The following is a 15,469-nucleotide window of genomic DNA, read 5'->3' as shown; positions in this document are numbered from 1 at the left end:
CCAAGTCTCAATTGAATTGCAGTGGGGATATTAGGTCACAAGGGTGAATAGTTCACTCAGGAGTGTGGGGTGGGGACCGATCCATCTGGGGAGTCCAGGTAGGAAGCAGGGCTTGCATCAAGGAGGCTTCCTGCAGGTAAGCAGGAGCTTAATGGGAACCGAGCTGCTTCAAGATGTGCCTGTAGCTTCCCGACTGCCTACCCTGTGCCTACATAAAGTCTGGTGCGCTGGATGGAGGTTTGAGCGTTTCCATGGCCAGGCAGTAGAAGGAGCACTGCCTCAGGAGTCATAGGACTGGTTTCCAGCTCTGGTTCTGCAGTGGCTCAGCCCTGGGGCCTCTGCAAGTTGCTTAACCGCATCTGCAGGTGATGACCTCTTCCAGTCTAACACTGACTCCTCCTGAGTCTCCCACAATTAACACTGAAAATTGGGGATCTTATTTCCCAACTCCCTCTCCCACAGAGATGCGCTGGAGCACTTACAGATAAAAGGCGACCTGTGGCCCTGGAGGGTGTGTGCCTGTGTGTGCTGGAGGTGGTGGTGGATCTTTCATTATTCAACACTCCACTTGCCTGCATTTTAGCCCTTCCTTTTCCACTTCTCTCCTGGCCTCCCAGTGGCCGTCAGGGGTCCCTGCAGACATCGCTTATCCACAGCGGTGGGGTCTGAGAGTTAAAGGGGTTCCTGACCTTCGCTGTAAGTAAAAGCTCTCTAGGGAAGGCGTTACAGCTAACCAGGGCAGCAGAGACCGCGACTAAAGCATGAATTCCCCGAAGTGCAATTTACAAAGTTTTTGCATCGAAGTCAGCGCTCGGTGGGGAGGGCAGTCAAGAGAACAGAACGGGTGGAGCAGGGGGATGGGGAATTGTGTCCTGCAGGAAGGACCCCATGGAGACTGGACACCTCTCTCCTAGGACACGGGCCACGCCACACTGTCCTAGTTCCTAAACTTCGGTTCTCGGTGACCAGTCACGTGTAAACCGCTCCTGGTGTCCAAGCGCGGCCCCTTCCGAGAGTGACAGGCTTCTGCCAGGGCGCTCCGCTCCGACGAGCGAAGGGGCGCACTGCAGAGGGGCTGTGGGGGACGCGGGTGGCCACGGCCAAGTGCGACCCCAGCCTGGCCCTGGCGGCCTCCGCTGGACCCACCCCGCAGCGGGGCGCGGGGCTTGGCCGCGGTTGCGCCCGCCCGCGCTCCCCGCCGCTGCCGCCGCCGCTCCCCGCCCCCGGGGTCCCTGGAGGCTCCGCGGTTGCCGGAGCTGGAGGTGGAGCCGAGTCCGTGGCGGCCGCGCAGGAGGGAAAGTTCAGCGGCGGCGGCAGCGGCCGGAGCCAGGCCGGGCAGCCTGCAGAGCGGCTCGGGTGAGTCGGGTTTTCTTCCCCGCCGGCCAGGCGCTGTGCGCCGCGCGGGGGCGTCGGTGGCGCCGGCGGATTCCCGCAGCCCCGCGCGTCTAGCTCGCGCCAGCCCAGCCCGCGACCTCAGGGTGGCTCGTGCAGCCGCGGAAGACCGCGCCGCACCGGGCCTCCCTCTGCAGCTGCCCACCGTGGGGCCAGAGCACGGGCAGGGACCAGGGAGCGGCTTGGCAGGCGGAGGGCGAGGTGCCTCCAGGTGGGCGCGTGAGGACGCGGAGGGGGCTTCCAGGGAGGGTCCGGCGCCGCTGTGCGCCCGGGGTGGATTTGGCTTCACCAGCCTTTCTCCTGGCCTTCCGCTGTCTAATTACTTTCTGCAAAACCCACTGAAAAGTAGCCTTTCCACGTGCCGCCCGGCGACTGCTGTTATTGTATTATTGAGGCTGGGATGGAGAGGGTGGAGGGGGCGTGACGAGGGTGGCCGGTGGGCAGCGTGCTCGCCTGCCCTGGACCGGGGACGTGGGGGATGTAGCTGAGGGTCATCGCCGTCCGAGGATGCTCAGGGGATGTGCGATCGGTGGGCAGAAGCTGTGCGAGGGCATGATCTTGGGGTGCGGTGGGGGTGGGGAGGATGGGGAGGAGAGAAGTAGGAAGCGGAGGCAAAGTTGTTTGTTTCCTTCGCACTTCCTGCACCTGCACTCCGGTTCGAGATTTTGAAGTTATCTTTTCATCGGTGAGCAAAGAATGGTGAGAAAGGAAGAGATGTTAACAGCACTGTGCCTGCCAAAACAGTGAGCCTCGGGAAATACTCATAAATGAAATACTAATAAAAAGGACAGTGCGGTTAAATTTCACAAACTCCACTTTTATTCTGATTTCAAAGCCTTGGTGCAGTTTTTACTTAATGTCATTAGATATGTCTAGATAATAAAGATAATGAACTGTAAAGATAATGAACTGTTCTTTCACATTTTTTAAAAAACTATAAATTTAAATTTAATTCTGCAGGATTTCTTGGATTTTGTTGACATTATTCCTACAAGAAAATCAAATTACTTTGGTGTTACTTGCAACAGTGAGCATTAATAATCCCTGTGCAGTGCTGAAATGCTGCTAACTGGAGGGAGAAAGATCCTTTAAACTTGGAAACAGCTGCGCAGAAAGGCAAGATGAAATTTTATATAAGCCTTAGGCAGAAAAGGCGACTTGAACATGTGTAATAGTGCATAATACACAAGGGACTTGGTGTTGGGCTCCCAGAAGACGTCAGTTCCTAGAAAGCAAGAGATGGGACATACCCATTGTAAGATGGACCACACACATTTAATCATTCATCTGCCTTGAGCTACCACACTATAGGTAATCCACATAATACAATATCAAAATAATGTAATTCTGTTCATCTTTGTGTGCTAAATCTCATATGTCTATTTGTAAAACGTATTAGTGGGATTCAAAGCAAAATCTCCGACATTTGGATTCATCCGTTTACATTACAGTGCAGTGAGCTTGTGCTTTGCTTTTCCAGAGACCTGAGCTCCAGGCGGCTTCTTCCACTTACTAACTGTATGACCTCGGGCCAGTTACCTACCCTTTCCCAGCGTTGGTGTCCTAATTTGTAAAATGCCAATAATACTCTTCACCTTATGGAAATGTTTAGCAGGAGGAAATTACATTTGGGAACTTATCCTAGTGCCCGGAGCACAGAGTACGCACCTCGTAAATGTTGTCTTTTATTTTTTTGTCTTTCTTTACATTTAGGGATCCTCAACTCCAGCATGTTTGAACATTGAAATTTGTTTTAATTCCTTCTTCATAACCCTACTTTCCAATTATTTATCCGTTGATTATTTATTGAAGAATCTCAGATGCCACCCAATACGGGTGTTAAAAATGAGGAGTTGATGCTTTGGGCAATATTTTAGTTTTTTTCTTTTATCTTCCTAAGAATCCATCATAAATTAGATCATATGATGATGAATGGTACTTACCAATCTTTGTATTGCCCTAGCTGTGTTCTTAATGCCATTTTATTACAGTAAAAAGAAATAACAGTAAAGTCTGCGAGGGTCCTTATCTTTTCTATTTTCTCCATGTCTCACACAGTGCCTGGCAGGGCGTAAGGACTAAATAAATATTCGTTGACTTAAAATACAGAATGCAATGAAGTTATTCTTTGGTCACATCCTTCTTTTAATAATTACCGATGAAAGGACCTTGAGATCCTAAATTATAGCCCTACTATATATTAGAGCTAATAGAGGTTATTACAGAGGCAAAGCTAAGGTAGACTTTATTACCTATTGATTTTGCACTCATGATGAAGTAGTCTTATAAAACCTATAAAGCCAGGTTGCAGAGTAACTTCGCCACTAGGGGCCTCTTCAGACTAGTGTATCACCCGAGGCTGCCATTTATTACCATCATCCTGTCCTTTAAGGTAGCAAAGAAATTTAACTTCCTGGGTTCAGGACATGGAATACTTTATTAGAAAAGGGCAACTTTGTGTCAAAAGCTTTAGCCAAAGGCCCAAAAAAAAAAGAAAAAGAAAACAAAAAGAAAGGGATCTTAAATGATAGATTTGGTACTGGTTTTGAATAACTTTTGAGTTAAAGGCTTAAAAGAGATATAAAAATTTGGATTTGGATTTGTATATCCCAATTTTCAAATATATGATTTTAAAAAAAACTTCAAACACACACACAAACACACACACACACACACGATTTTCACACACATATATATATTTTTAGTGGTTTTCTTTGTATGTCTTTGGTAGGGCTTATTTTTTTATTTTAATGTGTTTACAATGGTTTTATTTCCTAAATAGGTACTTGTAGCATGAAAAACAATATATATTGTTTTTCAAGGAATTTTATCTGGCTGGCAGAAGCTTCTTGTATCTTTCCTTTTTTTAAAAGGGGCTCACGTCTATAATTCCAGCACTTTGGGAGGCCAAGGTGGGTGGATCTGTTGAGGTCAAGAGTTTGAGATCAGCCTGGCCAACAGGGCAAAACTCATCTCTACTAAAAATACAAAAATTACCCAGGTGTGGTGGCAAGTGCCTGGAATTCCAGCTACTCAGGAGGCTCAGGCAGGAGAATCAATTGAACCCAGGAGGCAGAGGTTGCAGCAAGCTGAGATCATGGCACTGTTCTCCAGCCTGGACAACACAGCAAGACTCCATCTCAAAAAAAAGAAAAAATGGGGCCACATTAAGTCTCACCTTTAAAAAATGTTATATCACATTCCAAGATGCATCAGTGAAAGGCACCTTTCTTCTATGTGTGTTTGAAAAGACCTCTTATTTCTAAATTCTACTTTGAATGAAGTTAGTCAAGCTTGAGAATATTTCTTAAACAACTCGAAGGTGTTTTTATTTGTTGTGTTTTTATTTGTCAGATATAATTTGCTGTTTGGTAGAAAAATTACTGACAATGTATGTAAACAAGCATTATTACTGAAAATATTGCCATATATGTATGCAAATGAATGAGAACATTATATTTTCGGGGTTTCCATGAAATTTAATTCGAGTGACAAACTAATGACCTGTAATCTGTAAGTAAAGTTAGAAACAGACCAGGCATGGTAGTCCCAGTAACTTGGGAGGCTGAGGTGGGAGGATTTCTTAAGCCCTCAGGAGATCAAGACCATGCTGAGCAATCTCAAGACCTTGTCTCAGAAACATGTGAACAAAACCCAACCAAGCCACAACAAAAATTAACAACAGAGAAGAGTTTAGCACATTGTAGGTCTTAAATCTTACCAATGATTTTCCTATGTTATTTAGCAGATTATCTCTGAGTTTGGAAAATTATCAAATATCCATTTCTGATTTTCACATGGCAGGATTTTACAATAAGGCAGTCTGGTTTTTGCACCCCTCCCCTACCTTTTTAAAAATCAAAATCTGGGTTAGTACTCTAGAGAACAGGGTAAGAGGAATAACTTTTGCATGAAGGCTGTAGAAAATTTTAAATATAATTTCCCTCTGATTAAGCTAAATGTTTTGGATTACTTTTAGGATTCTGTTCACATGAAAAAGTTATAGAGATCCCATTTGCACAAACTAATGCTTCTCTAGAACTTCAAGAGTTTGGCTTATCCCAAACTCCCAGCAAGTAAAGGCCAGGGTGCCTCCCTGCCTCTCCATCTTCCTAAACTGAATCTGAATCCATGCCAAGATGACAGGTACAAAGCTTTAGGCAGGCTGGGACAATATAGTTTGGGCAAGAGCTCCAAGCTAAACAAGGTTATGGGTGGCTGAGTTGAGAGGAAATGAATGAATCGTTCTATCTGGGAGTCATTTTTAGGAACCAGCACTTGGGAGGTGTGCCTGTACAAAAGTAATTGCTAGAATTTCATGTTTGAACCTAGGACTTACGGAAGCATTGTTTACTGCACAGATAATTTTTGTTGCTGTTTTTAGGCAATGCATAAAACGTAACATTTGGTTACTCTGAAGTCATATTTGATATTTTGTTTCGTTTTCATACACAAAGGACATTTGAGTTGAGGAGGAAAAGAGAAGCAGGAAATAGGAAAGAGGTAGGTGTGAATTGTCTGTTTATACTGAGGGCCAGCCTTGTTTTTGTGTTCTTGAGGCACACATGGGCACACAACATTGCAGCTTAATGCTAGGAATTGGGTCATTGGTGATGTTTGTGGTATGTTCATCTATTCTGTTAATAAAATTACTGAAATGGTGATCTTTGATTTCAGTTCTGTGTTCTCTCAAAAGTGACTTTCTACCTCTGTCTCTCAAATGTTAAAAACTTGCTAAAGTTAATGTATCAGTCAATAGGTTAATATATTAAGCTATTGAATCCCAGTAGGCTTGTATATACACAGGGCTGTGCTAGGTTCGTATGTACACAGGGCTGTGCTAGGTTTGTATGTATGCAGGGCTGTGCTAGGCTTGTATGTACACAGCTTGCTCTGTGGTAGACTGTTATGTCGGGTGCTCAGCCTGGTCAGCAGAGAGTGGGCTGAAGTCCCTGCAGGGCACACTTGAGTGACACAACTTAACAACTTTGTGTGATGCTTTGTCTGCAAAAGTGGTTAGAGCAAGTCTGGAGCATAGTAAAGATTTTATGGGTGTGTGTGTGTTTATATTATATATCATATAATATAAACATATAATCTATATTGTATATGCTATATTAATTATAGTATCTATTATATATGACATATGTATATAGTATCTATTATATATAGTATCATATATAGTGTCTATTATATAGTATCTATTATATATGGTATCATTATATAGTATCTATTATATATAGTATCTATTATATAGTATCTAGTATGTATAGTATCTATTTATATAGTATTATATACATAGTATCTATTATATATATATAACGTATGTCCTATATAATAGATACTATGTGTATGATACTATATATAATAGATATATATCTATATATATGTATGTAATATAGATATCTATATCTATATATTATATCATATATAGATATATTATCTATATATGATATATAGATATAATATATGGATATATCTATATCATATAGATATGTCCATTATACATGATATATGTCATATATAATAGATATTATAATTAAGATATATATTAATATATGTATATCATTAATATGTGTATATAATTAATACTTCATATTGATATATAATGACACACATCATATATATCATGTAATATATAACATTTTATAGTATATATCATATAATGTTGTATATCACTTACCATAATGATCATTATCATATCATATATAAATATATTACATATTTATATTATGTAACATTTTGTATTTTATATAATATATGCAATTTTTAAAAATGTTGTATAATATATAAATCTACACATGTATTAGTCCATTCTCACATTGCTATGAAGAGTTACCTTAGACTGGGTAATCTATGAAGAAAAGAGGCCCAGTTGATTCAGTTCCACAGGTTGTACAGGGGGCATGGCTGGGGAGGCCTCAGGAAACTTACAGGCATGGCAGAAGGTGACGGGGAAGCAAGCACACCTTCATGTAGCAGCAGGAGAGAGAGAACCAAGGGGAAAGTGCTACACACTTTCAAACAGCCAGATCTCATGAGAACTCTATCGTGAGAACAGCAAGGGGGAAGTCTGCCCCTATGATTCAGTCACCTCCCAGAAGGCCACTCCTTCTGTATGTGGAGATTATAATTTGACGTGAGATTTGGGTGGTGACACAGAACCAAACCTTATTGATATTATCATCATTGACTGCAGTGCTTTCAGATAGATCACTCTGGTAGTCAGAATAATCTGGAACAAAGGATTCCAGTAACCTTAGTGCTTATAATAATGTTCGCAAAGGTAAGTGATTCATTTAAGATTTCTTGTTTCACTTCTGTCACAATTCTTTTCTTGTGATAAAAATGGCTAACACTGATGGAACCCTTAAATATGTAGCAGGTCCTCTGCTTAGTGTGGTGCATGAATTCTTCATTTAATCAGGAAGTGTGCACTCTTATTATCTGTGTTTTACAGATGAGAACACTACGGTTTAGAAAGCAAGTCAAGGTCAGCCAGTAAGTGGTGGAGCTGGGCCTTAGTCCACGTCTGCCTGGCTCCAGGACCTGAGCTTATGACCTCTTTGCTGTCTTTTCCAGCATAAATACTCATTGAATTAGCAGCCTGGGAAATGTCTTTGAGTTCTGAGGGTTAACAAAAGATGTAAACATTGATTTCTTTTTGGAGTATTGTATTCGTCTCCATTTCTGGGCATGATGGAGCAAGATAGCAAAATAATTTTTATCAGAGGGTCTGCTTCATCACTTTTAATTTGTAGGTTTGTGTATGTAGCTTTTTCTAGTAGGTCAAAATACAATGTAGAGCAACAACTCTGTATAACATCTAACTTCTGATCGAGGGACTTTGCAGGCATATTATAAGCAGAAAGTGTGAATAAAATCAAGTGTGTGTGTTGCAAAATATTAAGGTATAAAGGCTGAAGTCAACCATTCATGCATTCATCTAACAAACATTTTAATGCACCAGTTCTAGGAAGGTATTCTACTAGACACTGCAGGAAATGCCAAGATGTAAAGACAGTGCAGGAGAGAGGAAGGGTTTGAGGCCATGGTAGTGGACGGCCTGGGGTTTGAATCCCAGCTCTACTCCTTACTGAGTAGGGGGAATCTTGTTCCATTACTAAACATCTCTGAGGCTTAGCTTTCTCACGTGCAAAATGGGGCTAATAACATCTTATAGGCTTGTTGCAAGAATTAAACAAAATGTATAGGTAAGGTGCCAAGCCACCAGGAAGTAGTAGGTACCAACCAATAATAGTGTCCATTTTCTTTCTTCTCATCTCTTCTCATCTCCCTCCTCTCACCCTCTCACTTCCCTTCCCTCTTACCCTTGCCCTTATCTCCACCCCCAACTCACAGAGTGGTGGTAGAGATAAAGATACCTAAAATCCAAGGCCAAGTGTGATCAGTTCCTTTAGAATGTTGTTTTCTGGTTATCCCATGGGGGACTGGGACAAACCTGGCAGCAGTGTAGGGTCCCTGTGACACTTGGTTGTTACTTGAGCTGGCCCAAGATGATGAATCCCAGGAGGCAGTGGCAGCTTGGGGCCCAAGACAGGTACCCATGGTGTAGAATAAGGTTTGGGTGCAAGGGGTGAGGGAGAAGCTATTTTAAGAAGAAGCCAAGAACTCAGGTCTCATAGAAATGGAAACAAGTTAGAAATGAGTTGGAGGTCAGTTGTGCAGAAGGAGTTTGGGATCCAGGGATATGAGTGGCCATTTCTTGAGGGAACCAAGGCTGTTTGCTGGGTCAGGGGCTCAGCTATGCTGCACTACCTGGATGGTTTCTGCTGAAAAGCTCAGAGGAGAGCTGCAGCCTGGTGCATCTCCAGATTGGTGCATTGCCTCTTACGGACTTCTGGCTCCCTGGCCTCCCACTGCAGGATTTTTCCGAAGGCAGCACATCCCCTGTCAGTGAGTAGCTAAGTCAAAATTATTAGTTGTATGGCAATAAGTACTTGAGATCTTTAAGGGATAGCTGTTGTCACAGGAGAAATGAGCCCTTTTCCCCACCAGTTGGGGATTTGGTTAATTACATCCAGGTCTGTTTTGCTATGATGCAGGAGCCAGATGCCCGGAGGCCTGTGTAGGGCCCTGGTTGCAGTTCTGTATAGTAGTCTGTGTTGTTAGATCAGGGAGGGTCTTTAGAGAGATGTTCCAAGTGGTTTTATGATAATGAGCCGCCTTGTTTGGTGTCCAGGGTAGATGCTGTGTGTGGTAGGGAGGGAATGTGGATTTTACAAAATCATTACAGTTCAGGAACATCTACCTCAGCCAGGAGCAGGAAGCCTTGACTCATTATTTATTATCCCATGGCACATAGGCATAAACCAGCCCTTCTGTGAATAAGCAAACAGAACCTGCCCAGGTGCAAGAGAAGCTTGATTCAGGATTTTTTTTTTTTTAGCCAAAAATTTAGCAACAGTGTTGAATTGGAGAACAGTTTGTTTCAATCAAGTTACTGCAATTTTCAAAAGCCCATTTTGTGAAGCTAATAGAGTGTATTAAAATGAATTGAATAAGGAAACTTTTAAAAAAAGAAAACAGAAGGATAGCTTAGTGGGAAGAGGTGTAGTCCTTGAAATGAAATCCAAGTTAGTTCAAATGGTTCTTGGGACTATTAGTATCATGAGCATATGCAAAGCACACAATTAAGTGGAAAAATCGGGGAGCCAATGAACTGAATAAGGAAACAGCAGCACCCCTGGTAAATGGGCCTGGGAGATGGAGTCATGCACAACAACCTCACTTTTTAACTCTGTGAACTTGGGCAAGTTACTTAATTCTTTTTTTTTTTTTTTTTTTTTTGAGATGGAGTCTTGCTCTGTTGCCCAAGCTAGAGTGCAGTGGCATGATCTCAGCTCATTGCAACCTCCACCTTTGGGGTTCAAGCAACTCTTGTGCGTCAGCCTCCCAAGTAGCTGGAATTACAGGCCCCCACCACCAGACCCTGCTAATTTTTGTGTTTTTAGTAGAGATGAGATTTCACCATGCTGGCCAGGCTGGTCTCAAACTCCTGACCTCAGGTGATGCACCTGCCTTGGCCTCCTAAGTGTTGTGATTACAGGTGTGAGCCACCACTCCCAACCCACTTAATTCTTTAGATTTCTGTTTCTCATCCATAAAATGGGGGATAATCATGCTTATTTTGAGTGGTTTGCTGAATCATTGGGCTAATGTATGTAAATGCAGCACATAGTGAGTCCTTAATATATGTGTCACTGGTGTTATGGCAGAAAGGGACAGGAAAGAAACATGAAAAATAAAATAAGTATTAAGGAGCAGTCAGAAGATGAGAAGGAGCATGCTATGTTTGCTTTAGGCCTTGTAGCTCTTATTTCTGTTCTTAGTTTTTACATGTCTAAGTCAGGCATCCCCAGACTTTTTACACAGGGGGCCAGTTCACTGTCCCTCAGACCGTTGGAGGGCCGCCACATACTGTGCTCCTCTCACTGACCACCAATGAAAGAGGTGCCCCTTCCTGAAGTGTGGCAGGGGGCCGGATAAATGGCCTCAGGGGGCCGCATGCTATCCCCATAGTTTGGGGATGCCTGGTCTAAGTTCTTACAGATTTTTTATAAGCAAATATGGTCTTGAATACCCATTGTGTGCATATCAGTATGATAAGGTGCTTGGGTCTGGAAACTAATCTCAGAAATCCCTTGTTATCTTTGAAGTTCTGGACTGAGAGGAATGAGACAGTGACTAGGACTTGCTGTTAACTGATGAATTCCTAATATCCACTGACTACTTCAATTAGTTACCCAAAAGATAATAGCTTCTATTTTATTATTTACCATCTCCTCTTTATACAAGAGGATAGGAAATAAATACATCTTTTTGGACCTCGATTCATATAAGTAACTTAAAATTTCCAGGTTACCTTTGAGTATCTTATATGCATACAGATAGGATTTCCTTGAGTACATTTGTGGCTACATAATGGGTAACCAAGGGTGGAGACTTATATTTTGGGGAGATATTTCTTTGGACGTACCTGCAACCTCCAAGTTGTCTAAAGTATCCTCCTTGGCAGGGAGATTTCTTTCATCTTTTTACTAAACTTATGACCCATACATTCTCGGCCTGAATAGCAGGAGAGGAGAGAGCTGAGTTTGAGGCTTTTTCTCTTTTTAATTTTTTTTTTTAACTTCTTCTCCAGGTGGAGGTGTAGACAAGCTTCTGCAGTAGGAAATTAGCTTGGTGGAGACAGAAGTCTGTAGATGACTCACTCTGTGCTCATGAGCAAGTTCTTAATCCATAAAGTAGGAGTTTAATCATGGAGACACAGGGGATTCTTCAAATGCAAAGCAACGAAATTTGTGGACTGTGAATTGATTCATCAATCCAAAGGGTCTGAGCAGAAAATGAATTATTCCGTTGAATCGAGTAAGCTGGTTCAACATCTTGGGTCTGGGGTGTTCTCAAAAATAGCTTTCTTTTGTAGAGAACATATTATTCACTTAAGTAATTAAAAATCCTGAGAGTTTTTTCCCATTAATATCCCTAGGTAGAAAAAGGAACTTATCCAACTTCATTGGGCTTAGCTTTTTGCCTTCCTCCAAGAATGAGTCTGCACCAGTGCTTGGACCATTTTTAGTGTGGATAACAGAGGCCTCAGAGAACACCTCCTTAGACCCTGTATGTAGAACCAGTATCTTTATGTCTGGTGTTATGATGGAAATGAAGTTGGAGGGAATACAGGAACTATAGGCTTTTCTGCTTTCTCTTTCACTCAAGACACTGACCTCTTGAACCAACTGCAGGAATTATTTGCTGGCTAAGTACCAGGAATGCATTTTTTTCTCTGTCCTTTCAAGATGTTGAATTTTTTGGTGGACACAGGATAACCAGTGACTCTTTGCGTTTTTCACCAAGGTGGGAGTTATGGGATATGAATGTGGGACTTTTGTAAAATTGTGTGGTTTCTTGAAAGCATGGTTGTGTGTGGGGGCTTCTTTGTCTTATGGAGCTGGCCCTCTGCTAAGGTGATGGCATGTGGGAGGCACTGGCTTCTTTAAACCTCTTTCCCTGGTCTCCACAAGTGATGGTTGTGTTATTGTTGGGGCAGATGACATGCCAGTGTGTGAAATTGCCAATTATTGCCATTGTTCTCCATTATGTAGGAAAGAAGGGCAGAGAATGAATGGCAACGTTTTAAATAAAGCTGACCGTATTCATTTATTTAATTTATATGAGCTAGAAATCTTTGAAATGGCAAAATCATGCATTTGAAAGAGAGTCTTCATTCCTGGAGGAGTCATAGACTTCATTTAATGGTCTTGTCAATAGCGTGTTGGAGTTGGAAGTAACAAGAGAACCAATAATTATCAAAAATATATCAACAGAAATAATAGCATCTTTGAGATCATTTGATCTAACATTGGTATTTTGCAGAAGTAATAGGAGGTTTGAGACTATCTGTACAATCCATATAATTTGTAGATGAGCAGCAGAGGTCCAGAGTGGCTAAGTGACTTATCTAAGATGACCCAGCTACTTAGCGGAATGAATGATTTTGTTGAGAATAGATCCTAGGTTCCTTATTTTTTAACAATCTGCATTTGATGGGCTCTACAACATCATTAGGTACCATGGCCAGTAGGCAGGTAATTGTAGGTGCCCCTTATAATAATGAACTACCAAGATACCTGCTCTCAAGTTGTTCAGAATCTGGTTTTGGACTTCTATTGTATGCCTGGCATTGTGCTTGATGCTGGAGTTACACAGATGAGCAGACAGGGGATTCTGATCCCAGGAACTCACAGCAGATTGAAATACAAGGAAAGGAATATCACCATGCTAGGGCTTACTGACCCATGGAACATCCAAAACTGGTCCAATTGTCCCATAGAAGTGATGTTTATCATTTCTTTTGAATGAACATAGAAAATGACCCTCCCAGTCTCAAAACTTAGGAAACTTGCATTTGTCTTATCTGAGTTCCTTTTTCAGAAAACCAACCCTAAGTACTCCCAGATAGTATCAAGGAGCTGAAACTTATTAGATCACCAAGTCTGAACAAACATCAGACCCTTCATTCATCATAATTACCTAAATGACCACCTGCTTTCTGTTGACCAACTCCTCTTCCTCATCCCTTCCTAATTCCTGTTTTGCACTTACATCCCTTCTCTGATATATATAAACCTCTAATTTTAGTGGGTCAGGGAGATGGCACCTGATTAAAACCTTCTTCCTTGGCGATACTTGTTTTCTCTTTCTGTGCTGTGAACAGCAGGATCTGGACTGAAACCCTGGTGTTTTAGTCACACGCCTTCCCTGGGGATGGTAAGCCCACACTGCCTACTTCAAGGCCACAGGAATGCATTTTTATTTCCTGTTGATTTTAAAACATCAGAAATGGAAATGGTGGCAAAAAGCTTCATGCATCAAATGGACTCTAAATGACCTTAGCTTCATCTGTACACATCCAGCTAGTGAATTAAAGTTTGAAACCCTTTTTTCTCTATACTTCAAATCTATGATCTTCCTGGAAATACTTGGTAAGATTAGTTCTGAGGAGTTTCTTTAGGGACACAAGTAGAAAATGGAATTGCATGCCCTGATTTGATCATTTACACATTGTGCACATGTATCAAAAACTAAATGTATCCGTAAGTATGTACAGTTATTATGTATTGAAAGTGGGAGTGTATGAACCCAAAAAGAGATAAGATGTGGATATGGGTACATTGTATCTAAGTCAAGGGTTGAATAATTGGTTTTTCAGTTAAAGTGAGGCTCATTTTTCTCCTAGTAATGTGGAAATGGCAGAAGATTAGGAAGTTTTACTATGTACTAAACCCCATTTCAAGCAGTTTATTTGTAGAATTTATTTATTTTTTCAACATATACAAAAATACTTGAAAAACTGAGAGTCACATTGAGGGAATACTTGGTCTGGGTCAGATGACTATGACAGGCAGAACCATCATTGGAACAAATGTCTGTCTGCCTCTAAAACTTCTACTCCCAAGATTTCTATGGTAATTCTATGGGTACCAAGAGTAATACGCTATGTGGCAGTGGATGATTTAGCTGTGTTTACATTATACTTGGATCAAGCTATAGACTCCTAGAGTACAGGGACTATAGTTTACACAAGTTTTTAATGTCTTCCCAAAAGTGTGGCAAGTATAGCACAGTGTGTAGGCACAGTGGGTTCTCGATAAATATGGATGGAATGAATAAATGCAGCAATTTAATAGTCAACATGGTTAATAAGAAACTGTGTTCAGGAATAGACAAATCACATTCAAGGATCCCTGTATTTGAGTGTAAATCTGACCTTGGAGATACCAAACAGAAAACTCACCTTTAGAAATCTCTTTTACTATAATTTTCAGTTTATAAGCATGCCTGTTTTCAACTACATTCCTGCGTACTATGTGTTTTCTTAACAGCTACCTATAAACAAATTATATATTCATACTCTTGTGGCAGGCTGGCTGGATTTAATAGGGGCAGGAATCTGGCTTCCAACATGCTAAGTGTTCTTGACGGTAATAAAAAGGAGGACTAATTACCTAGCTGAAACAATTATAAGAGAGATATTGGACATCCTGACTCTTCTGGGATTCTGACATCAGCAAAAGTGGTTAAGAAAAGATAGTTTTGAGAAACAGTAACGACGATCTATTTGAACCAAGTTATTTTATTCAGTCTGTAATGTGGGAATATCTGTAGTCCACTGAGCAAGAGGACAGACTAAATAATGCATTGAGTTTCTGTGGTTGAAGTGGTAATTTTAAAGTACATGGCTGGTGTTCACAGTTGGAGCCTGTGAGGTCTTACATTTAATGATTGTACCTTTCCCGTAGCCATCTGTCTTTCTTTTTAATAAGCAATACTCCTTATCGAGCCTGATTTGTGCACATTGATTGCACCATTATACTTGTTAAATATTAAAGCATTTTTTTCCTCTCTCTTGTGAAGTCTAATTAGGCAGAGTATTCAGGGCAAGCCTGGCATTATCATTCAGAATAATAGTCTGGTCATTACCTATAACATACCTCAGCATCCTGGATCATTTGTCTTTTTTTTTTCTCCTGTTAGAGTGCCAGTGTACCAA

The 15,469-nt window shown here is 41.5% G+C and overlaps 1 protein-coding gene across 5 annotated transcripts in view; it reads left to right on the top strand.

Moving 5' to 3' along the window:
- The first annotated feature begins 607 nt into the window (after positions 1 to 607).
- Positions 608 to 15,469, top strand: part of CSGALNACT1 (chondroitin sulfate N-acetylgalactosaminyltransferase 1) — a 379,255-nt gene continuing 364,393 nt past the window's right edge. For 2 of the 5 annotated variants that reach the window (XR_012513249.1, XM_074384023.1), the window contains exon 1: positions 1,231 to 1,356. The gene's annotated coding sequence lies outside the window, so the exon portion shown is untranslated. Of the gene's footprint in view, positions 697 to 967; positions 1,604 to 15,469 lie in introns of those variants that run through there. The other 3 variants (XM_074384017.1, XM_074384016.1, XM_074384022.1) reach the window with 3 other exon arrangements.

Source organism: Saimiri boliviensis, chromosome 13 (assembly GCF_048565385.1).
Source record: "Saimiri boliviensis isolate mSaiBol1 chromosome 13, mSaiBol1.pri, whole genome shotgun sequence".
Classification (NCBI taxonomy): Eukaryota; Metazoa; Chordata; class Mammalia; order Primates; family Cebidae; genus Saimiri; species Saimiri boliviensis.
Note: the sequence above shows the minus strand (reverse complement) of the source record. Positions and strands in the feature narration are given on the sequence as shown.